The 26,966-nt window shown below is 41.7% G+C and overlaps 1 long non-coding RNA gene across 1 annotated transcript in view; it reads right to left on the bottom strand.

Moving 5' to 3' along the window:
• Window positions 1-21,799, bottom strand: part of LOC126470395 (uncharacterized) — a 124,348-nt gene extending 102,549 nt beyond the window's left edge. The window contains exon 1 of the long non-coding RNA XR_007586174.1: window positions 21,631-21,799. This is a non-coding gene — a long non-coding RNA (uncharacterized LOC126470395). The remainder of the gene's footprint in view (window positions 1-21,630) is intronic.
• Window positions 21,800-26,966: the final 5,167 nt, after the last annotated feature.

Below are 26,966 nucleotides of genomic sequence, written 5' to 3'. Positions count from 1 at the left end.
CATGTCTCCATGTGCCATTATTTCTATTAGCAACAACGTTTGTAATTTCTAATGTTAAAATTTGTTCACCTATAAATATAGTATAACGTAGTTTCATTACATGGTATATAACTACATAATAACCAGCAGTTATGAGCAGCAGCCAACTTCTGTGTCAGTATTATGTTTGCTGAGAAATTCTTTCTAGACAATGATCACAAACTTTCTATGACAACTGAGTTATTTTACATCAGCATGGAAAGAACATCTACACTCATACCCTATACACAACAGTGAACAATTTGGACTTGTCAGTTTGACCACAGGGAACATTAAACTCCTTTATTCAAGTTGGGTTACCACCTGATATTCATAATGAATATACGAGGTTTGTCCGGAAAATACGTATAAAAGTTGAATAATGTCTTCTATGTTACAGGTTGCAGTCACCGCCAGGTGGGACTACTGCTGTAATCAATCCCATCAACGCTCAGTTCGAGTCTGAGCACTCTGTGTGAAGGTGGGAGTGTGCGGCAGCTTGTTGCCAGTTACCATTTTGCACCTGCCGTCGGCATGGAGCTCTCTCTGATTGAGGAACAGCACGTCAACATCAAGTTTCTTGCAAAGGTAGGCAAGAATGGCCATGAGATTTTTGAGTGTTTGAAACAGGTTTACGGAGACAATTCTCTGAAGGAGCCAATCGTGAACAAGTGGTTAAAAAGGTTCCAGGATGGCCGAGAAGAAGTGAACGATGACCCTCACCCAGGACGCCCATCTAAATAGAGTTCTGATGCAAATGTTGAATGAATTCGGGCTTGTGTTCTTAAAGACCGTAGATTGACAATCAGAATGATTGCTGACGAGCTGTCAATCCCCAAAACAATCGTTCATGAAGTCCTGACACAAAAACTTGAAATGAAGAAATTGTGTGCGATATCGTACTGAAGCTCTTGACACCAGAACAGAAAGCAAAGGGGGTTGAGTGCTGTGAGGATTGGTTGGAAGCAGAGGAACGAGGGAACTTTCTCAACCGAGTCATCACTGGAGATGAGTCCTGGTTTTACGACTTCGATGTGGAGCTCAAATCTCAAAGCAAGGAATGGAAACTAGCAGGAGAACCAAGAACAAAAAAGTCGCGAAAATCAAGGTCCAATGTGAAGACAATGTTGATTGTTTTCTTCAATTCTAGGGGCATTGTTCACAAGGAATTTGTCCCTCCCGGCCAGAGAGTGAATGGAAATTTTTACGTTGAAGTTCTGACACGTCTCAGAGTTCGTGTGGCCCGAGTTTGACTGGAGTTGGCACAAGGGGGCAGGTGGATCCCTTATCACGAATAATGCGCCCGCTCACATGTCACTCGCTGTGCGCGAGTTTTTAGCCCGAAGCTCAATCACCGTGACAGACTACCCGCCTTATTCACCCGATTTAGCCCCGTGTGACACCCAAAAAAAAGAGAGTGCTGCAGTTACATTAGCCATGGTGTGCCCACAACAGAAGACAGTGGAAAAGAGGAAATGCGTCTGAGAATGGTTGGGAAAAAAAAGGAGCGGTTTGTCTCATGTTACACTACTGACAAATCAAAAACACGGACTGGGAACCCGAAAGATTTCATAAAAAATATTTTCCTACGAGTCCTGTAGCGTACAAGTAATTAATGTTGTTACTGGATAAAATAGACACACAAAATATGTTAATGAGAGAGGGAATCACAGTTGACAAGAGATTAGGAATAACTTTGACACTTCTGGTGACAGGAAGAATTCTCGAAGTTTAGTTCTGTATATCAGCAATCACAATTAGTAAAATTTTACGTAAACCTGCGAAGCAGATATATCTGCCTGGCAAGAATATGTTTTGGAAATTAATGTAAAACTTTCTTTTACATTTTATAATAATTTGCTGAAACTGACAAGTATTTTGGAGCCCTCCTACTAGCCGCTGCAGGTATATGTTGTACCTACTTTTCGCAGCAGAATTGTTTTCCCAAATTCATGTAATTCACCAATCCAAACTAGATTTTCAAATTAATAAGGTAAGCACTGCCACAGAGAATCTTCTGTTGACCATCCTGAAATGTTACATACAACGATTACCCTCACATTGGTCTATTAAAATTGTTTTGTGTTACAGGACTACTTGAAAAATTGAATCTGAGGTACGATATGCAAAAAAGCGAAATGAAAACAAACAGAGTACACTAATGGCATATGGCTGATCCATGAAGCTCTGGCAATATGTGAAAGGAGAATATTGTCAAACTGTCAATACTTGATGTTACACATCAATGTACTGACAATAGTGAATATTTTCAGTGCTGTCAAATTGTTCATTAATATTTCTAGTATTGACAAAATGTAAATACATGCTCTCAGACTGATAGTTTGACAATATTATTGTACACGTGAGGGCCCCTTAAATATGCCACAAACAGTCCCTGCTTATAAAAGTGAAGAGCTATTGTAAGATTGTTAGTGGAGTGAAAGTCCTAATTGTCCCCATCGGTAAGTCATTTTTAGGATAATTATGATGAAATATTTTGCCATTTACTGTACAGTGCCTTTCAAAACTGTCTGCAAGAATTTCCATTCAGTATAGCTGACACATGATACCATCTTACCTTTCCATGGCTTTTTCCTCCAAAATGCCTCCACATTACATATATGGAACACATACAGGAACTCCTCTCATGATGTCTCCCATTCCTCTTTAACAATACAGTGGAATTTTTCTCCTGTGATCTTAAATGCCATGAGATTTTCCACTACAGATGTGGGCTTTGAGCTTCACAGTATTTCTTGTCCACCATGATTACAGAGTGACTGCCCTTATTCCAGTGCAGGATGAACCACTTTTTAAACAAGACCAAAGGCTTTGGGAGCATAAATTTCAATGGTTTGATAGATTATGTCTGTTAAATGATCAATTCTGTACCATTAGCTGTCTAAATGATCAAACAGTATCAACTTTCAAAGATCATTTAGTGTATTAAGTGCAGCTGAATTGAGAAGCAGGCACTAGAGGATACAAATTCTGGACCATATTTCCTCTGTGTTCTGTTTTCTAGAATAGTTGTACTGAAATAAGTTCAGAAGGCAGTAGCTGGTTCTCCATCTTTTAGCTTAGATAATATGGTTGGTTGCATAATGTTCTGGCCTGTAGGGTTTGATAATGATTTGCACAGGGTGGCTTGTTTCCTGTAACTGCACAAGCAAACATGACTGAACACAGCATTATTTCGTGGCTACATCCATGTCAACATATCAGTTTTCTCCAATTCCTTAATAGTAAAAGCAAATAGTGTTGTGAAGGGGAAGAGACTTAGTTCATGGTTGTCATGTGCTTGGACCTACAGTTTTTTCATTCACTACATTGAGTTCTTACATATATTTATGTTTTTCTTGAGGACACACGCTGATGCATTTGGATTGAAGCCAAAGCCACTAACTCATTGCTGTTCAAAAGCTCAACATTTTTTTGCGTGTTGCTATTAACATCAATGCCATATAGCTGACCAAGTGGAAGTAGTAACAGTGCACTCAGACTTACACATAGGAGGGTATCTTACAGCAAATGAATGGAAAATACCATCTGGATACGTGTGGATTTTTTAATGATCACAGATTTCAATCTCACTAGCAGATTACCTTCAGGTCTGGTGCTGCAAGTTGCAATTTATTAGTAGTGGTGTCATTTTTACTGCTAATGACAAACTGCAACTTGCAACACTGAATCTGAAGATGATCTGCTGGCTACATCAAAACTTATCATTAATGACAACAAACAGTGACAGAGACAGTGTTTTTCATCCGTTATACAAATGTAGATCACAGTTTTGTGCAACATACCAAAACTTATGTAAATGTCTTCTCTCAGTGCCATCTCATTACAATCTACAAAATGACAGTTTTTCCACCACCTCGGCAATCACTCTTTATGCAGTATTTTTAACCCTGGTGATGTCATAGAAATCCGTTTCTAGCTTCCTGAAGCCCTATTTTGTTATATCTTTGCTATTCACAACACCTGTACAAAAGCAGATCAGCCTATTTACAGGTGGGTAGAAACCACAGAGGTTAAGTGTCTGAAATCTTGCTACCAACTGGATGTTGTTAGTTTCATTTTCCATGGGTCATTTGCACAATAAAATGTAATGACGTAACCCATGACTCTCTCAAAGGAAAGTCAAATTTCTGAAATGCTTTACTTATTAAGTTTCCAGTAATCTAATAAGTATCTTTCCAAACAGAGGGAGGCAAAATTTACTGGAAATTCCCATTTAACATATAACTACAAACATACTCTAACAAGCTGCTGGGCCTAAAAAATGTTCAGTGCATGAATTGTAAATTTTTTAAAGTTTAACTCCAGCTGCAGCCTCTCAGCAGGGCCCAGTTCGGGTGATGCCCTATTCAACTACGCCACTGGACAGATGGGTTTGCTATAATGGGCGCAGGTGAGGTGCGTAGAACAGTGAACACCATAGCGCAGTGTGACCAAGAGTGACGTAATATTTTGTAACTCGGAGTCATTGCATGCTACTGAGAAACACACACACTGCAAATTTAACTGGGCCTAGCAAACCATACTCAGGGCAGAGTGAGCTAGAAAAAGCTGACAGGACAAGTAATATGAGGGGCATTCAATAATTAATGCAACACATTTTATTTTCACCCAATTTCAGTTGAAAAAATGTCATATTTGTTGTGCAACATCATGAAATATTCCCACTTCAGCCACCTACAGTTTCATGAGCTTCTGGTAAGTGGAAGCAATATACACATCCTTCAAAATAGCATCTGTAATGGAGGTGCATTCCAAGCAGAGAACTGTCACTGAGTTTCTTTTAGGGGAAAACAATAGCATCACAGATATTCTTAGGCACTTGCAGATTGTCTACAGAGACCTACCAGTGAGCAAATGCATGGTGAGTCATTGGTTGAGGCATCAGTCACCATTGCAACTAGGTTGCGCAAACTTGTCTATCTCCTGCATGCTGGCTACCTGCCCACAGCTGTGACTTCTGAAATGTTGGAATGTGTGAACACACTCACCTGAGGTGATCAAATGATCACAATCAAACACCTCATTGCACAATTGGACGTATTTGGTGGTAGTGCTGACACACTTGTCCACCAACTGGGATACCCAAACTTGTGTGCCTGCTGGCTTCCTCACCACCTAACAGAAGACCATACAGAGCAACAAAGGACAATCTGTGCAGAATTGCTTGTGTGCTACAAGAATTATTGTGACAATTTTTTGTCAAACAATATGGTTGGTTGGGTGGATTGGAGAAGGGACAAAACTACATGGTCATCAGTCCTTCTGACCTTGGAATAACTAAAACTGATAAAACCTCACACTATAAGAGGGAACTACAATGGACATAAAATTACAAACTATCGACAGAGAAGGAAGGAAGAAGGCAGAAGAAGAGAGGAGGGAAAGAAAGTGATTAATGACAGGGACATGAAGGAAGAAGCACAGGTAGACAAGATAGACACTCAGGATAAAACAGACCCCATAAGGAAAGGAATGGGAAGGCAGAGGGCAGGGGTGAACCACCAAGCCCAGTCGAAGCCAGTCCAATCAGGGTGAAGGGGACAGCAAGACGGCCTGCCATCCCCTCCACCCACCGATAAGGTTGAATCTCCCACCCTTAAATAAAGCGATAAAAACCTCCATCACAAAGAAACCGTAAAACAAGATCAGCCCCTGAGGCATTGTCAGCTAACGCCAGGGGCAGCGAGTCAAGAAAGCTAAGAGTCCGTCACAGGGCGGTTAAGCTGGGACAGTCCAGAAAGAGGTGAACCACAGTCAACACTGATCCACAATAACAGAGCGTGGGGTCCTCACAATGGAGGAGATAACTGTGAGTCACCAAGTATGGCCAATCCAGAGCTGGCAAAGGATGACAGAGGCCTTATGAGAGACCCGTAAGGAGAACCGCCACATAGTTGTAGAATCCTTTATTCCCCTGAGCTTGTTTGGCGAAGAAAGAGTGTGTCATTCTGCATTCCAAAATCCCAAAACCTGATGATGTACTGCCGAATAAAGGTCTATTTCTGGAATGCCAATAGCAAGAGATGGCCTGTTAGTAGCTACTTTAGCCAGTCGATCGGCAAGTTCATTGCCAGGGATCCCAATGTGGCCTGGGGTCCAAATGTAAACCACCGAGCATCAACGTTGATCAAGGAGAGAAAGGGAGTCTTGGATAGCTATGACCAACAGGTGGCGAAGGAAGCTTGCAAACTGCTCAACAAGTCACTAGAGATAGTGAACGACAGTCCTGAGCAGAAACGGACATGGTCCAGTGTGTGCAAGATGGCTACCAATTCTGCAGTAAAAACACTACAACCATCTGGCAAGGAACAAAGTTCCGTGTGTCTTGCATAGGTGTAAGCAAACCAGTGTGACCAGCAACCATGGAGCCATCAATATAAATCACTTCTGAACCCTGGAATGAACAGAGGAGACAGTAGAATTGGAGGTGAAGGGCCTCCGGAAGGACAGAATCCTTTGAACTGATGGAGAGATCAAGACAGAGCTGTGGCTGAGAGACACCCCACGGAGGGGTATGTGCACAAGTGGAGAAAAGAGGCGGTAAAGGGAAGTGCTGGAACTCAGGAAAGAGCGACTGAATGCGGGCAGCCATGACAATCCCACATCGTGGCCGCCGCCATGGGCGGTTGATCTCCGTGTCTGGATAAAGGAGTCCATAATTAGGGTGCTTTGGGGTGCAGCGAATGCGGAGCGTGTAAGACATCAGCTGTTGTTGGTGCAAAACTCGCAGCGGTGGAATCCCCGCCTCTGCGAGAAGGCTAATTACGAGGCTAGTCTGGAAGGCACCAGTCGCAAGTCATACCCCACAATGGTGGATGGGGTCTAGAATCTGCAATGTCGAAGATGACGCAGAACCATAGACAGGACTCTCGTATTCTAAACAAGACTGGACCAGCACTTTGTACAATCGCAGTAGAATAGAGCAGTCTGCTCCCCAGGTGGTATTGCACAGACTCCTAAGAACACTGAGATGTAACCAGCACGTCGTCTTCACCTGATGAAGAGGAGGGAGCCATGTCAACCGGGCATCAAAGACCAGACCCAAGAAGATATGGGTGTCCACCACCTCGAGGGATTGGCCATCGATGAACAGGTCTGGACGGGGATGGACTGTACAGCAATAGCAGAAATGCAGAACACACAACTTGACCACCGAAAACTGAAAACCATGGGAGAGAGCCCAAGATCGTGCCCCCGGTAGATTGCCCCCTGTAGACGGCAGTCTGCAGTGCCCATGATGGAGGAAGTGACATAGATACAAAAATCATCAGTATACAAAGAGGGGGACACTGTCGGCCCAGCAGCTGCCACCAGTCCATTAATGGCTAAGAGAAAGAGAGTGACACTCAGCACGGAAACCCTGTGGAACTCCATTTTCTTGCCGATGGGAAGTGCTGTAGGAGGAACCAACTTAGACCCGGAAAGAGCAACAAGAAAGAAAGTTACGGATAAAAACAGGCAGAACACCACAAAGCCCCATTCGCAAAGGGTGGTGAGTATGTGGTGGCGCCAGGTGGTGTCATAGGCTTTATGCAGGTCAAAGGAGACTGCAATGAGGTGTTGCCGATGGGCAAAAGCCGACCGGGTTATCCACCATACAGTGACCACAGCAAAAACCACCTTAAGTTGATGACAAAAGGTCGTGGGATTCAAGGATCCAGAACAGCCGCCGATTCACCCCGTGTTCAAGGAGCTTGAGGAGGATGTGGGTAAGGCTAATTGGACGGCAGCTATCCAACTGAAGAGGCAGTTTCCCAGGCTTCAACACCGGAATAACAATGCTTTCCTGCCACTGGATAGAAAATAACCCCTCACTCCACAGACTGTTGAAAAGGGTCAGTATACGACAGTGGCCAGCCACCGATAAGTGTTGGAGAATTTCGTTATGTATCCGATCCAGTCCGGTCCAGGAGCCATGTCGGGACAAAGGACGCTGGTGAATTCCCACTCACTAAACGGGCATTATAAGGCTCCAAGTAGCAGGGAACAAGAGACAAAGGCAGTCGTTCCGAGCACCCTTTCAGGAGGAGGAATGTGGGCAGATACTGAGTCGATGCAGAGGCTTGGGCAAAGCGTTGAGTGAAATGCTCTGCAACAAAGTCCGGATGGGTAAGGACAACACCATGCACAGAAATTCCAGCAATGACGGTGGGAGGACGATGGCCAAAAATTCGCCTGAGTTTCGCCCAGACTTGGGAAGAGGGGGTGTGCGGTCCTATGGCAGCCACATATTGTTACAAGCAAATCCGTTTCTGAAATTTGATGAGATAACAGGCCCAGGCACAGAATCGTTTAAAGACCAGAAGGAGAGCAGTAGAAGGGTGCCGCTTGAAGTGTTGAAGGGCACGGCGGCAGTCTTTTATGGCCGCAGTAATTTCTGGAGTCCACCAAGGGACCATCTTCTGACGGGGGGAACCCAAGGAAGAAGGGATGGCTGAAACAGCTGCAGAAAGAATGGCAGCAGTCAAAGTCTGTACAGACTCATTAATACTGCTGTGTGGTAGTACAGGGGGGATGGTAGCAGAGGAGAAGGCACCCCAATCAGCTTTAGAGAAGGTCCACCTGGGAGGGTGACGGAGCGAGATACACTGAAGGAAGGTCAAAACAATTGGGTAATGATCACTCTCACATAAGTCATCGTGGACATCCCACTGAATGGAGGGAAGAAGGCCGGGAGTGCAGATGGAGAGGTCAATGGCAGAGAAAGTGCCGTGTGCAACACTAAAGTGTGTGGGAGCACCAGTGTTTAGTAAATAGAGGTCAAGTCCTGCCACAACAGCTTCAACTGTCGTCCCCAGGGCAGCAGTTGTGTGACTACCCCAAAGAGGATTGTGGGCATTAAAACCCCTAGAAGCAGGAAAGGAGAAGGAAGTTGTTGAAGAAGGGTGGTTAGGGCAAGGGATGTGGGCAGCCTGTCAGGCAGGAGGTAGGGACTACAGATTATGGTTGGAGTGAGCAGATGGACCCTGAAAGCAATTGCTTCCAGAGTGCTATGGAGGGGAATCCATTTACTACCAATGTCCTTACGGACCAAGGTGCAAACACCACCAGAAGCCCGCAAGGGGCCAATTCGGTTCTGACAGAAAGAAAGGAACCCACACACAATGGGTGAGTAAGAATTGACAAAATGGGTCTCCTGGAGAGCAATGCAAGCAGCAGAGTGGGAGGAAAGAAGGGGCTGCAACTCCAGGAGGTGACAAAAATATCCATTACAGTTCCAATGGAGGATTATCAAGCTGGAGTCCAAATGGGAAGTGAATGGACAGGAGCCAATCACGCCGCCGAATTGGCATCCATCACCGATAAGGATGGGGTAATGTCCATACAGGTGGGGTCAGACTGTTGGTTCATTGGCTGGAGGAGGGGAAGGCAGCACCTCAGGGGTACCAGAGGAGCCTTGCCCTTGTTCTTGTTCTTGTGTTTCTGCTTCTTCTCTTGTGAAGGAAGAGAAGTGAGGTCGGGCACGGAATTACACCTGACAATGTTGGTGCCCACCAGCAGTGGATCACGCAGCAGATGTGGAGTTGCAGATTGCCTTTCAGGGGGGGGGGGGGGGGGGGGGGGGCCGGAAGAGGAGTCCTGGGAGGGAGCTCCAGCACCAGCGGCTGCCAAAGAAGGGGAGCACTTCTCCGGCGGGGGAGGGGGAGCAGCACCTGAAGGGGAGTGGGAAGGTGTGGGGCGAATGGGGCGGGGCTGGGAAGAGGAGGGGGTAGCAGGGGGAATGGACGTAACTGATGCAAAAGTAGAAGTTATAGGCACGGGATGGAGCTGGTCATACTTTTGACAACCCTCAGTGTAGGTAAGTCGATCTAAGGTCTTGTACTCTTGAATCCATCCTTCTTTCACATACACTGGGCATGCTGGTGAGCGTGGAGGATGCAGTGCACTACAATTTACGCACACTGGTTGGTGAGCACAGGCACTCCCCTCATGGAGGGGGCACCCACATTCATCACAGAGGGGATCACGGGTGCAGCAGGACGACATGTGTCCAAACCGTAAGCATTTAAAGCAATTCATCGGTGGTGGAATGTAAGGTTTCACATCACACCGATACACCATCACCTTGAATTTCTCTGGGAGGGTATCCCCCTCAAAGACCAGGGTAAAGGCACCTGTATTGGTGTAATTGTTTTTAGGGCCTCGTACTTGGCAGATAAATCAAACTCCTCGCTGCTCGAGGTTTGCGCAGAGCTCCTCGTCAGTTTGGAGAAGAAGATACCAGTGGAAAATGATGCCCTGCATCAAGTTCAAAGATTGGTGGGGTGCGACAGAGACTGGGATGTCACCAAGATGGTCACAAGAATGCAGGGCTTCAGATTGGGCAGCAGAATATGTCTTACGAGCAAAGAACCGGACCACATTTTACTCAAGGATAACATTTTGCCATACTTATCTTCAATCGTCTCCACAAAAAACAAAGGCTTGGTCGTGGCAAAACTTTCGCCATCTATCCTGGTACAAACCAGGTACCGAGGGAAAGGTTTCAACCCAAGCTGATGAGCTTGACCCTCTTCTCAGGGGATGGCCACGGAGGGTAAGGTCGAAGGATCAGAAAGAGTGTCATGTCGTCTATCACTCTTAGAGATGGCCACAAAATGGCCAAGATGATGCTTTTGTCGCTTCATGTGCAAGGCGTCCACCCTAGTACCACCCACTCTGACCAGGGGCTCACCCCGTGGGCGCCACCCAACCACAGCAAAGGGCCGTCTGGCACAGCGACCATTGCCGGGAGTTCTGATGCCCCAAAGTGATGAGCATCGACTCCTTGGCATACACGAGGCATTAACAGCTCAGGTACTAGCAGTGTGATCCCTGTGTTGTCAGGGGGCTCAGCCAAGTGGGCACTTAACAGCCCCACCACACAGTCTGGCTGGTGACCTAGCAGGAAAGGGGCCAGGGTGCAAGGCAAAAAGGGAGGGGAGGGGGAGAGGAACCTGCACCATGGAAACTAGTTTGGAAGTTCATCCCCAAATGGCTCACACTGAACGGAAAACATTGGAAATGAAGGTCAAACCCCAAGGGGACCAAAAATGTCGAAAAGGAGATGGAAACAGCAAACTAAACAATAGAACATACCAAAAGCAAGTAGAGTGGCACCACACCACCTCTCCTCATAAGAAAAAGTTCAAAGTCGCATCCTCAACCGGTAAAGTCATGGCGACATCTTCTGGGACTCAGAAGGCGTTATTCTGTTTGATATCTTTCCTCAAATCTCAAAAGTGGTTATCATCAGTTAGAAGCAGCACTTGAGGATAGGTCACGGACAGCATTTACCATGCCATGCAGACGTTTCAGGATAAGAAGACACCATCTGGTTTTAAAAAATGCACCTGCTGCTTTTCAGCACTTATTACATGGGCTTTTAAGAGGGTTAAAGCCTAAGACTCATATAGTCTATTTAGATTAGTCTTGTCTCACAGACGCAATTCAAAATATTCCAGTACCACGGATGCCCAAACGGATATAGTCTGTCAGTTTGTGCAGCTACTATATAAATTCATTAAGGATTTCACAAAAATAGCCAAACCTTTGAACAGATTATTCCGAAAGGGCATAAAGTTTCAGTGGACAAAGGACTGTCAGCTAACAGTTGAGGAATTGAAGGAGGCATTTATTTCGAATCTTGTACTGCTTTTTCCAAATTTTAAAGAGAGTTCATCCTCACTTCCAATGCTTCTAATGACGCAATTGGCTGTATTTTGGGTCAGATATTTATGGGTGGGAGCACCCAGTAGTGTATGCTTTAAGGCAAAGTAAGGTGGACCATAATTATTCAACAACTGAAAAGGAAATGTTAGCAGTCATATACGGTATTAAATACATCTGATGTTACTTGTATAGCAAGAGACTAAGTTGTGGCTGATCACATGTAACTGAAATGGTTGCTTGGTCTAAATGACCCATCTAGTCTTAACATGTTGGGCTCTCTAGCTCAGCGAGTTTGATGATGAGGTTGTCCATAAACCAGGCAGAAAACACACAAATGTGGGCACAGTAAGTCATACAGTAGCCATGTTGAGGATATTAGGCAAGAGTGTGTTAGAATGACAACAAGCACAAGCAGAGGATAAAGTTTGTTAGGCTTTTAAGTCACAGCTGCATTTTTATCATACATGAGGATTTGTTGGGCAAGGTCATGAAATGTGGACCACATGTGATCCCAGCAGTTTCTCAAAAGGAAGTGTTACAAAAAGCTCATGACCATGTGCTGTCAGGTCATGGTGGCCAACGAGCAATATATAGGTGTGTTGCAGAACAGTTTTGGTGGAGCAATAGGCAGCGCGACATGAAGCAGTATGTGAGACTGTGTACTGTGCACACAGAAAATCCCTCTGCAGAGGTTACCAGAGGCATCAAAGGCAATTCAGATGCTTAACTCGACATCTGTGGATCATATAACTGAACACCTGGAGGGAATAACTACATGCTTGTGGTCATAGACCATTTGCCATGCTTTCTGGTAATGATAGTAGTTCCACACCAAGATGCCAGTACTGTGGCCCAAGCATTAGTTAAATGTTGGTTACCAGCGTTTGGAGTGTGCGATACCTTAGTCATGGATGAAGGTACAAACAGTTTCAGAACTTATGAAAAAGCTATGCCAAGTGTTGCATATTCAGAAGTTACAAACTAGCTTGTTCAACCTTCAAACCAATGGCAGGATGGATTATGTCCATAACACTACTTTTAAAATGCTAACCTTTTACGTGAACATTAGACATAACGAATGGGTACCGATCTCCCACATGTCGTTCGCGTGTACGAATCAGAAATTCATATGGGAACAGGCATGTCACCACTTGAGGTAGTGGATGGGGCAATGAAGCTGTCCCCTTTTGACATTTTAAGTCCTAAATTAGGACCAAATTATGAATCAGTGAAGCAGTTTGTGAGAACAATATGAGAGGTGTGGAGAAATGTACAAAAGGCAAACACAAAGGCTCAGAAATGTCAGAAACAGCCGAATAGGTGCCTGGCAGACTACAACAGCATCGTGTAGGGCATTGGGTATCTGTCACTAATCCAAATAGACCAAAGGGAAAGGTGAAGAATTTCTGATCAAATATCATGGACCTTATCAGGTCACGGAGATCCTCTCACCACATAACATAAAGGTACAGATTCCTAACAAAATTTCTGTTGTGTGTGTCAATCAGGTGAAACCATTTAAGGGTATGGTGGATGTGGTACCACAATTATCTGCAACTGGCCTGGTATGAAGACGTTCAGTAGGGAGAATGAAGGAACATCTAATGGTTAGACAGTTCAAGACTCAAGACATGCCTTACGCTTTGAAGTAAAAAAAGGTTTAAATGGCTCTGAGCACTATGGGACTTAACATCTTTGGTCATCAGTTCCCTAGAACTTAGAACTACTTAAACCTAAATAACCTAAGGACACCACACACATTGTTTTTGTTGTTTTTAATAAATGAAAAGCACCAGTTTTGTTGTTTTTGATTCTAGTTTATATCTGTCATTAGCTAATCATTTTGGAAGGAGGGAGGAGGTGACGGACAGCTTCTTTCCTCAGGTGGTGACTTGCAGCAGGAGGTACTTTTGATTTCGGATATTAGGGAAGCTCATGTTGTTATGCCAGAAGTGCATTTGGAGAACTGCACTCAAGGGAATATTGTTGTCAGTCTAGATAGACCAACAAAGAGTGATATGTAGACATTTGAAGTGAATATGTTTTTATGGAAAATGAATGATACAAGCTATGAAAAGGAAATCTTGCCCATACGGGCTTACTTTTAGAAGGTTGGGAGGCACTGGCTGTACTTTTTCTTCTCGCTGGAAACTGTGCTGGAAAATTGCCATGAAAAAGGGAAACCTGATGGGTTGTGAGAGTTAGAGTTACAAAGTAGTAGCATTATCATTAACGGTACAGCTAGTCAGATAGGCAGGAAGAATTTCTGCCTTCCAACTACACTCCCTGGTACAACTGTCATGACACTGATGTGGAATACATTGCATTGGACAGAAGAGTCACTAATGCTTAAGGCTATTATCCACCCAGAATTTAACTTACCTTAATCCCACCTTCAACCCTGAATGTATGCAGTAATTAGATAAATTTTCCGAATCACAGTAGGGGAAAATTTCAATTCAGCGGACGTTACAACACATTCAGAATTTTCAGAAAAATTGTTAGTAGAAGAGTATATCAATAAGCATTTCACCTACCAGTTGTGGTTTGTTTCTACTAGATAATTGCATATTTTGTTTCTGTAATAAACACAGACATACACAGACTGCAGCTCCACTAACACGACACTTACCAGTTGAGTGGTTAGCTGGCATAAGCACTGGAAACAGTTGATGGAAGTAAAACCACCTTATTAAATAGTACAAGCATTAGGTTAAGGATTGCATTGTAGTAAGGTCTTTGAGACTGCACTTTACGAGTAGACTCACATTAGTAGTGGCTAAGGGAGAAATCGATGTGGGACAGCTCACGGTTGGAACTGTTTATTTTTTTTTCTGGTCAAGAGTAACTGTAATTAAAGACTTGTCTTGGAAGATTCAAGATGAATCTTTTGAAAGTGGGGAGGCACGCTGCACCCTGAAAAAGTTCAGCACACAAACTGTAAATGTTATTTAAGCTTAATTCCAGCCCCACAGCATGGCAGTAGAAGCCAGCTCGGGCGATGTACTAATCAAGTAAGGCACTTGGCAGTATTGTTCAGCAAATGCCGCAACACAGTGTGACCAAGAGTGAAGCAATATTTCGTCACTCTGAGCACTTGCATGCTGCCGAGAAACTTAGAGTCACAAATTTACCTGGGCCTAGCAACCTGTGCTCGAAGCAGAATGAGCTAGGTAAAGCTAACAGGACAAAGTAATATGTAGCAAACTTACTCATCTCCCTCCTGTAGGACTACACCAGCAGTGAAACTAGAAGGGTATAAATAATTGAGCTTAATGGTTCAAAGCATTCAGTCATGCCACCATTCTGTTTGCATCTTGAACTGGAGAGAATGACGTGCTTTTGAGTTTTAGATAAACCATATCAATCCTTGGTGATGGAAATTGGTTGGCAACCTGTCCATTGATTAACTCGTTGAGTTATGGCATGGCTGTGGGACTTGGGGAAAGTTTCACTGATGCAGAAAGCTGGGGTCCAGGCCAGCTTCCTTCCTCTAGGTGACTTCAGCTGAAGGACTGCAAGGTGATTACAATGCGACTTGGGGACATGAGCCCTTCCAGCCTCCTAGACACCTATACATCATCGGCCACTGTCCTGGTCTAATCCGGGGTGGGGTGACTGGGAAGGGAGTTGCTGCTCAGCACCAAGACATCTAGCTATCACATCCAAGAACAAGACACGGGGATAACAAATACGCATGGGGGGGGGGGGGGGGTTACTTAGCCGATGCAACACTGGAAGGCATTGGTGACTGTGCTCATATTTGCCTGTTGGCTTACAATGGGCACCGTGGCAGCTGCCACCATAACCTGGGACAACGGACATTGTCAGTGTGATTGGGAAATCAGCACATTCCTTAATCAGCTGTATTTGCAAGCACACAGCGTGCCCTTGAAGTAGGATGGAGTGATGTATAATGCTGATTTAATAAACATCTGTCAATGCTATCACTGTTTCGCTGTATGTCTTGGCATCTTCCTCAGTATTTCTCTCTCCCATCCTGATTCATAGCAACCTGAAATACGCTAGGTCATTACAAAGCACTATATGTCCCTACACTACTATTATTGCACTTTTTATGAACTGCCTCTTCTCCTGGATCACCACAATACCAGTATGTCATGAGGTATACTCACACATCTGTTTTATGTTTATAATTATTAGCAGAATTCTTGTCAAATCATATAAAATAACTATAACTGAAGTGCAAATCGAAATTTCAAATGTAACATAGGTGCTCACATCAGTACCCACACCTGAATTAAGCAGGTTCTATCATCCTTCACAATGTGAAAACACTTTCTTGATGTGGAATGGGTCTCTTAAATGGTGGGAAGAATGAAATGGGTGTCAGAAGACACTTTCATGACAGAGTGTTTCATTTTCTATCATTTTAGTCATTTATACGGTGTTAAACCAGATAGACACATGTAAACTGTGGATAACAGCTGAAAGCAAGGGTAAACTAGTTATTACACTTACCAAGAAGATGCAGCCCTGGTGTATGGTTTTAACCATAGCAGCATTCTCTTAGGCAAAATATTCTGTAGGTAAAATAGTCCTTTACTCAGAACTCCAAGCAGGGACAACTCAAAAGGATAGTGACATCAGGAAGAAGAAAACTGGTGTTAGGCCATTAAATATCATCAGATTCCTTAATCAAGTAGGCAATGAAAACTGCCTGCTTGCTCCCCCCCCCCCCCTCCCCCCACCAACAAATCCATGCAACACACACCACTGAACACCACCCATTCATGTTCCATAAGAAAACGGTCCCTGTACTGAAGTAATTAGGTGGTGATAGCTCAAATTACAATGGAGCGAAATCTAAATGTCCCCTCAAAAGAGGGTGTTTTCTCTGTTCCAGTATGTCTCCTGGCTACTTACCAGAGCACTAAGTGAGCTTTAACATCTATGGTTGTCTTCTAAGGTGATGAAAGACTGACAAAGTCAGCTCAGAAAATGGAAAGTTAATATCTGTAAAAATATATATGCTTTCAGTAAAATTTTTCTTTGGGTTGGCAGTACATAATCTCCATGAGACAGCTCTACCCGCTAGTAAACTGCTCCATTCAGAAGACACTCTGCAGCACATAAGGTATTAATGGAACTTAAATTGCTACCATTCACCACGATCAATACTGTAACAGTTTGAGAGACATCACACTTACATAGATGCTTGGCCACATTACAGGTCATTCTGTCACCTGAACCTACATTTCATATTTACATTCACTGGCTTTGGCAACTCACAGTAAACCTGCTGCCTTCCAACCTAACCTAGACCACAGGCTAAGCTACAGGTAAGTCTCAACACAACCAGCATTTCACTTTCACATTCATTGGCTTTGCCAACTCACAACCAAACTGTTGTCTTCCAACCTAACCTAAGCTCAGGCTATGCTACAGGTCTATCAAAATTGAGTAATTTATGGAAATTACTTTAGATCAGACTGTCAGAAAACTAAAATTTACATAATTTACACAGATCCCATAACAACAGCTGCAACATAAAATACACCAAACTACTATATACATCAATAATATAAATGCCAAGATGCAGCAAAACTCAAAAATTAATAAAGAGCCATCCATTAAACGTGAAAAATTCATACCAGTCTGATACCAACACAACATTACACATTTCAGAATAAATCATTAGCAATATTTCACCACACAAATTTTTACACATATCAATAACAGAAACACCAATATGCTGCAGTAGCAAAAACGGAAGAAATGGCATAAAATGCAAATCATTCATGTGCATCCAACACCACAAGTAAAATTATGCATTTTCTACTAATTAAATCTAGACATCAGAGGTAAATGAAGATTTTTAAGGTTTTTATTGCATGTGGCTTGTTTAAGACTTAAGTTCATAGTATAAACTATTGTATGTGCATGTTTCACAGAAAAGAAACTCAGCAATATGATACTATCGTTTGCGAGCAGAACACAGCACTAAACAATGGTATGTGATCATATGACAGTTGACCAGAATGTAGTTCTCGCATGCTCCTTATCATACTAACTGTTACAATATTTTACCTCTCAGTGATATATTACTTTCTTATTGTCATGTGTGTTGTTAATAAATTGAAAATAGATTTGCTGTAGGTTTTGATGTTTGGAGCAACATTTTATGACAGACTCTAAGAACAAAATGGATTCTATTAGTGGGAGAAGTAAAAGGATCATGGAATTGGCACTAAATTTAGTACTGGTAAGCATATGTACAAATATTTCAAGTATGACAAATTGCCTTTTGGCTTCTGTCTCGGGTTCTTCGGCCAATGTTTGTTTCATATTTTTTCTGACATTTTGTTAGCAAGAGTTGCTAACATTGTCAGACCTTCACCCTTCATTGCTGGCGGTGGAAGGTGAAGCTTTGACAATGCTAGCCACTCACAATGGTGAAACATAAGAAAAATCATCAAAAATTGCTTAAAGAACCCTGGACGGAAGCTAACAGACAATTTTTCAACAAGTTAGCTAGGGTTAACAATTTTGTACTTCAAGTAATTGAAGAACTAATGTCCTATCCTACAATCTCAATCCATCTTCAACCAAGAACTTTCAGTCGGTATGTGATAGCTATTACAGATTGTAAAGATATTACTCGTTAGAATGGAAAGTAACAAAGCTCTTAATGCACATTCCATAATTTAGGAAACAATGACTTGGACGCTTTACTGCCAGTTGACAGTGCTAAAATGACAAGCTCTCTTTGAGCCTAAAACAACTACACAAGCAGCTCATTCTTCTGACAAAAATCAGTGGCTGTAATATATAGAACTCACACAATTGGAATGTTTCTCATGCGATAAAGGTGCACCTCTATTACTCAGTGTGTCATTTGCACCCAGAAAAATTCATCATGTTTTGCATAATAATGTGTTTTTGCTTATCTACTTAGGAAAATGACACAGCGAATGGGCTAGATGTTGTCACATTACCTTACGGTAATGTTACGGATGGAATCAATATGTTGCTAACGAATGGAGAATTCCAGGTATGCTATTTCCAATTATTGTTTATTTTTGGTTGGCCCTGCAATACACACTAACTTAGGTTTCAAGAAACCTGCCAATGATACCTGTGATGACTGATGAGTTGAAGGTGAAACTAAAGAATGATATAGCAGATGAAGAAGCAATCCAAATTAAATCAGATTATGATGCCCACTTGTCAGAAGCAAATATAAGATAGAAAAACGAATCTTCAATAAAAATCTGTCAAAAGAACCTGGATTGAAAACAAAGATCGCCGTGTTCAATCTTCAAAAATTTTTGCCGAGACCATGCTTCACTAATTCCACTGTGCTCTATCTAAGAAAGCTCTATACACACAATCTGATAATCACCGAGGCCTCTGAGCAAAAACTTATAGTATGGAATTAAACAGTTGCAGGTTGTGGACTGAAAGAAGTGTCATCCTGTTTGCTGAAGTGGTCCTCACCTAACCTGCCTGAATCTCAAACTGAAGTACTTACAATATGGACTGGGAAATACCGAAGCGTCCGATCCCACCCGTCTGCTTTGACCCATGACGTCACAAATATGGCGGAAACAAAAACAAACACACACACTTTCCACAAGAAGCCTAATGACACTAACGGGACAAGCGCGGGAAATGGGGTGTTTTGGGTGGGGGGCAAACTAAATATAAACAAATTTAGACACCTTGCGTAGCTACAACGTGTAAGTGAAGACAGCCATGCATGAATACCCACCCACCTCCCCAGGGGTCGTAAACCCTGCAACCCATAGAAGATAAAAATGCTTCAGAGGCTGATTAGTGTTTTTTGTCTTTAAAAAAAAAAAAAATCTCACGGGATAGAATGAACAGATCAGAAAGATAAATATAATAAACTAAAACAGAAATTCGAGGAAACATAATTAAAATAAGTAATAAGTGTTTTTAAATTTAAAAAAAATCTCACGAGATAGAACGAACAGATCAGAAAAGTAAATAAAATAAGATAAAACAGAACTGGAGACAGCTACAATCAAACCAAACTCCGCGCCGTCATGACGTCACACACGACAACACCCTTACGTCACGGGTCAAAGCCGACGCGTGGAATCGCACGCTTCTGTCGACCCTATGGACTGAACTGTGGAGGTCAGAATTGTAACTTCCCCTTGACTGTGCACAATTTTTGGATTTTAGGGTGTGTTCAACTCAAATTGATTAACCATAAAGTCTTATTGCAGGGATACACTCATATGGAGGTAGATGGTGTAAATTGCTGTTACTGAATGGCCCATAAGCAAAGCGATCTCAAATACCAAAATTCTGACACTTTGAGATTGGCAACATGTTATTCACCAATGTCGCTTCAAGAAACTGACCAATGTGTACAACATACAAATCGCATATTTCAAAGACTTTTCAAGTCTTGGACCATCACCACCTTAAGTTAAACGGACGACCAAAAACTTACCATCAAATATAGTTTTGGTTACCCAATTTGTGCACTACGAGTGCAAGCAGAGAGGTCACACTCTGTGTTCTACAAAACAGGAGAGCTTCTGTAATGTTTGGAAGGTAGGAGACAAGATACTGGCAGAAGTAAAGCTGTGAGGACGGGGTGTGAGTCGTGCTTGGGTTGCTCAGATGGTGAGCACTTGCCCGCGAAAGGCGAAGGTCCCGAATTCGAGTCTCGGTCCGGCACACAGTTTTAATCTGCCAGGAAGTTTCATGTCAGCGCACACTCCGCTGCAGAGTGAAAATCTCATTCTGGAAACATCTGATCGCAAATTTCAAGAGACTGACATGAAATGGTGAACAAGAGGGGCAGTATAGCCAGAAGAACTTCCTACTACACAGAATACTGTCAGACCCACTGCTGCACTGTGTGCCAAGAACGATGAACTGGATTTCAGTTTAGTAATGTGTGCCCAATAATTATCATAATAGTTACGTACTGGAATCCCACCCCAGTGAAATCTCTGTTTTGGGGACAGACTGACCCGTAGCACAGCCCAGGGTCAAGGTTTAGTTCGATGGTGACAGTTTGGTTCCGAGTCGGCAAAGCCAACCAATTTGAAAGCAGAAACTCTGTTTGCGGTAACAAACTGAGCGGTAGTGAAACCTAATGTTTATGCCATGCAAGGTGGGTTCAACATGTAAATTTTACCAAATACTCAATCTTTTGCATTATCTGATAGAGGTTTTCTGAATTTACCTTGATGTTTTAGTTTTTATGACAAAAAGTAAGTAAAATATGGAGCTGACATTACACAATGCCACTAATCGGTGTCTCAACAACAAAGATTTCAGGGTAGACCGAGGGTGGGGGGTGGGTGCATATCACACTCCAGCTTACTACAGCTAAAATACACATAATATCTTTAAGTTTCAAATATGGTAACTGCTCTGAAACGATCAGATGCAACTTTAAAATTTATTTGTAATTTGAGTCCTGGGAGAAAACATTGTATGTAACTGAGGAACCGTCCTTCGAGCAAATTCGGAAGAAATGTCTTGCACCTACAACAAATATTCGAAATTATTAATACTTTCATAAAATTGGGTACGTATGATAACTTGGAAAGAAATATCATTTTGCGATTTCTTGACATAATGGCAGAGTCATTACAAACTTTTATCTCAAATGCGAGTTCGCTTTTAAGCATACAATAATAAATTTACACTGCTAACTACAGGCAGGAAGCACAAATGGTTATTTCTGCAGTTACTTTTCATTTTGTATACAACAAGCAATGTTACCGACATATTCAATTTTGCGTTAGGACACTACCCGCAGTCTCACAGAAAGGTTTATGGAGTTGCATTAACAAGTCAATAATACTAATTGTTATATATAACACTGCTGTTGATCTCTTATTCTTCGTGCTAATGTGTTTATTTCGCATTGATATGGTTCTATAAGTCAACATTAGAATCACAAGAGTTACGTTCTCTTACCGTGTTACAATAGTTTTAATTACTCCAGAAACGACAGCATTGCGCATTTATTTCATATGATGATTTCAACTTTCTGATACATTCTACGAAGCGCAATTGCAGAAATGCATATACACTTCAACAACCTTTCGTATATGCTTGTACGTCTGTAAGTAAACATTGCAGAGATTATAGCTCTACGGCCGAAGTCTACCTTACCGAAAGCGCCAACGTAGTTGTATCTGTGGATACCGAAAAGTTTTGGTTGTCACATCCGTTATCGTCAAGAAGAAATGGTGGGCCATTTATCCTTTTATTATAAAAATTAATTAGTGAAATAATGTAAAAACTCACTTGAGCACCTATACAAACAATCAAAGTTACTGATATATTTAGGTCGATTCACATCAGACATTCACGTCACTTCACAGCAAATCCAAGATGCTCTCACACTGGATGTCGTGTCGCGTCAGTTCGCTTAGGCTTCGGCCAGCATGGCGCCGGCAACGGTCGTCAGAGGCCGTCGCCAAAGTGCACATATTAGTCAACTTTTGATGGGTCGAAGAGATTAGATTAGAATCTATTTTGTGTATGAAGTAGGTTCTATTTTAAGTCTAAGGACGGGATACAACGAAGCCTCTGTGTTGATGACGAGTACTCAGTGCGGCTTTTAGTATTGTAAGATGCACGTAAATGAACCGTGTCTATCTCGAAACGAACGTGGCGACTACTGTACACCACAGGCTAACATTACGTTAGACTGTGCTGTACAATGTATCTTCAATTATTGGAAGTACCAGTCAAGTTTTACGAATATGCGACATGTAAGGAAAAACACCATGCAACAAAAGTTAAAAACGCTTTTGCACTGTGATGCCACTTTCCTTCTCTCACCAGCGACTAGCGTCAGAAGGGATCACCACCTTAGAAATTAACAGGCCGTAATTGATGTTCTTCCTATTTATACTCGTGTATTACGAAAATATGTAGTATCAGGGATCACTGCACTAATGATCTCTCCAAAACACCTTGTTCAGACTGTGGTTTATTACGCTATAGTGGCAGGATGTGCGACTTCGGTCTGTAAAGTTTTTGCCAATGAGGTCATGAGCGCATACTAATGGTTAATTTACGTGGTGAAAATTGATGTCTCTATTAGCTCTCTAAACACTTACCCAGTGGATCTGAAAAAGGAAGTAACAGTATTTCTGGCAGCAGTATTATTACAGATTGAGTGTTGCTTTTAATAAAGAAATCAACATTTACTGTCTTTTAGTACACTTGCACAGCTTCAAAATTCAGTTTATAAAAAATTAAAAATTCCGTAGAACAGGTGCAAGAGTGAAAACATTAGATTTTAAGTTAGTGTTTAGAGCATTGTAAATAACATCTAACATATCACACAAAAACTTTGGAACTGTATTTTTTAGAACGTGGTACAGGCCTAATTATTAGAAATATGTAATCTACATATGTCAAATATCAAATTCTCAGTTCTGGTTTTACTTGATCCAGAACTTCATCTTTAACGTGAGAACTGGAGTTTTTAATAGACCTCGAATCATGAGCCTACTTGAAATTAGTTTTGATGAATTTATTTGATGATGTGCTGGCATATGCCAAATAACCTTGAATGACTGTAATTCAGTATACAGCACGTGTGAAAGACAAACATAACATTTAGTGTAAGATGCTCTGAACACCCAAGGCACTAAAAAGTATAAACACATACGTACACCACATTTGCAAAGCACTTCATGTAACAGAATCACCACCCTACTGCCATAAAAAAACGCCAGTGAGCAGTAATAATAGTTTGTAGACAGCTGATGTCCACCTACCATAACCCAGAAAGATCCACTACAGTAACTTTAAATAAAAGATAAGTCACACTTGTCACTTAAATTATTTTTTCAGGTTATAATCCCACACCTAGGAAGGCTTTCTTATTTCACAAAGAACATGGTGAGTACTATACACTCTGTCCTCAGTTATTGGAATAACCGGACAAGTTATATGTATATATTAGATGACTGGAGAAACGTTCTATTACCTACTCGAGATAATTCGTGGTGACCTTGCAGTGCAAGTTATAAATACCCTGTTTCGCTGTATGTATTTAAAGTTGTGCTGGCGTACATCAATGAACCTTAAGTGACTGTCATTTAGCACATGAGTGAAAGACAAGCATGAAATGTAGCATAAGGTACTTAAAAGTGGAAATACATATCGTACACCACATTTGCAAACCACTTGATATTAACAGTTTCACTGCCCTAATGGCATAAAACGCCAGTAAGAAGTAATAATAACTTGTAAACAACTAATGATAACCCAGCACCAAAAAGATCCAGTACATTAGCTATAAGCATATAAGATATGCTACCCTCTTCATTTGAACAAATTAATTTTTGAGGCTATAATCTGTGCCTAAAATTTCCAATAAAGATTTAGCCTATTTGAGGTTTCGAATAAATCTATGATCTCAGTCCATAGATTTCGAACTATGTCCCAATTAGGATATTTTCATCCTTAGAATGCCACAAACTCAATGTTTCTTGGACTGAACTTTTCTGTTTCTCACGCTCTATATTTCGTGTGCGAGAACATCGGTCAATTTGACACAAGAAAACAAAACGATTTGAATTTCACCGATTGTAGTCGGAAGGCTGTACGTTCGGGCGATAGGATCGGCTAATGTGTGACCACGCGCATAGTGATTTGAAAAGTTCGACCGTCTCCAGACGATGTCGGTCATCGGCGGAATCCACCGATATTGGAGCCACTGTGACCGCAGCCTTAGCCCAGAGATATGGATGTGTCGTTGACGGCAGAAATATTCCAGCTGGAAATGCCATTCATTGTAACATGTGAAGTATCTTCATTATCTTTGCATACACAGGAATACAGTTCACAGGACTATTGCCTACTACCGTCGGGATGGGCTAAACCATAAACCATATGTGGTCTATGGACTAAACTGTGATTTTCCGATATCAGTGATTTCTGTGACTGCTACTTTTCGATAACCACGATTCAGCGATTTGACGAAGTTCAGAGTCGCAGTTAACGAATTCACAACATGTATCCCTCTGCACTCCACTAATGCTGTTTCTGCGATTTTTGCTACTTCTGCAATTTACGCTATTTCAGTGACTTCTGCGCTTTCTGTGACTTCTGCAATCTCTGCAGTTTACGCGATATCTGCGAATTATCACTACAGATGTTACTCTGTCATTAGTCGTAAGTAATAAGTGAACTGTGTCAATACAATCAACAAATATGTTCTCTCCTGCATAAGCGATTACTTGTCAGGACCTAAGGTTAATGTTTCAGTAACCCAACTGACAAAAAGTTACGTGAAATGGTATTATTAATATTTCCAACGATTCTTCCTCAGTTGTCACATGATATACAAAAGGTACGCTTGCCCACAGACAAAATTTCATATGAACAAACAGTCAGTAATATGTTTTACTTATGCCCTTCCTGTGGCCTTAATTTTGAATTAATAGAACAAATGTGAAAATACTGATAGTGTCAAATTGAGAATCATAACACAAATTAACACAGAGCAGCATAAGAGTACATGCTTAGAAAACAGATCGTAACCACATTGTTATGTTTGCAGGTATCTGAACCACATTTTCAGTCACTCGATATATCAATAGTTCAAAATATCATTGACGGCAGAAGTAAGGTCAGGTTCTAAGTTTGTGAATAAACATTATGACATATTTTATACAAAGTGGGAAATCAGCCCTACTCAACAGCTTTCATCACTGGAAATATTAGCAGTTGTATAATGTGAATTTTCAGTCAGATTGGCATTCAAGTATGAGGAGACTGATATTTCCATAGGTGTAACGGATGAGAGAAGCATGTTTCAATGTAAGATGTTTCAACTATGGTCGTGCAAGACATATACAAAGGAAATCCACCAGCCACAGAGGGGTAGAAATAGAGATTGTGTGGACTCCAGACAGTTTAATAGAAATAATACTGAGGGTGGTATGGGCCCAAGGCAGAGATATAGGGGTAATGGGAGAGGTGGTCTGAGTAGTACGAAACACCCATTAAACTCAAGAAGGAACCCCAGAGCTGCTGGAAGGAGTTCACAGTAAAGAAGAATGCAGTGAAAATGAATGCAGAGACGGCATGTGGCATAATGTGTGTGATAAGATGGTAGGGAATGTAAAGTTTTGTTGGACACAAGGGCACATGTACCAGTGGCCTCAAGGAAGTTAGTAGTTAGGAGGCTTTGAAACTCACCATGTTACAGTTTGTATGGGTTAGGGGTCATGATACACGGCCATTGGGATCAACAGTGATGAATTTTTCGTTGGAGGCTGCAATCTCCCCCCTCGTTCCTAATTACAGTCATTGTCCACAATAAGCAAAGTCTCTTTCTTTTAGGAGCAAAGATTACAAAAACCTTATAGTTTATTTAGCTTTTCGTATAGAGTTGGCACCAGTTCTTCTTATCTAGGGGTCTGATTCTTGAAGCCGAAATTCTCACATTTTAGGTCCTCATGGTTGAATTGATCTAAATAAATTTGAAGATTGTTGTTGCGGAATTTTTGTTGTTACGTTAATATATTTTGTCACATTGTAGTATATCATACAGTCTTTTGAATTTTCACATTTACAAAGCCGAATTACGTTGTTCGCCCTTAATACAAAAATACGTCCAATCACATTAGAGGCATGCTTCCTACTACTTCACTGTGCGATAATAACCATGTACCAAAGGCTTTATAATTTCTCTTGACAGATTAATTTCTATTAATTTTGATTATTATTTCATATGTGAATCCATAAATAGACATAGTAAACAGTACTATATTGCGTAATTAATAATAGAAATCTTAAGTGTGCCAAAAAATTTGTAATTTCAAATATTTCTAAAAAAATAATTTTAAATGTACATTTAGAGCTAGTAGTTATCGATTGTAACATCGAGAATAAAGTAATTTCAGCTAGAAATATAACATATTGTGTATAAAATTATGTGACAGTTTTCAGAAAAGCAGTTGAGATAATACTGACCTGTCTTAAATTCGAAAAATAATACCGGTATCGACAACTACTGTTGAGGAAAAGTAATGTTGGAGGATGATGTCCCGTCACATGGCAACCAAGTTAAGGCAGTGTGTGCAATCACTTTTGGAGGACTTTATAAAACAACAATTGGCTGATGGGATAATAGATGAGAGCAGTAGCCTGTGGGGTGTGGAAATTGTGATAGTGCTCAAGAAGTCTATGGATGGCTCAAAGAAGTATCGCATTTGTTGCTATTACTGCCACTTGAGTAGTAAGATTACAAAAGGTGCTTACCCAATTCCAGACACCACAGT

Source organism: Schistocerca serialis, chromosome 3 (genome assembly GCF_023864345.2).
Source record: "Schistocerca serialis cubense isolate TAMUIC-IGC-003099 chromosome 3, iqSchSeri2.2, whole genome shotgun sequence".
Lineage (NCBI taxonomy): Eukaryota > Metazoa > Arthropoda > Insecta > Orthoptera > Acrididae > Schistocerca > Schistocerca serialis.
This window is presented reverse-complemented; position numbering and strand designations above follow the sequence as displayed.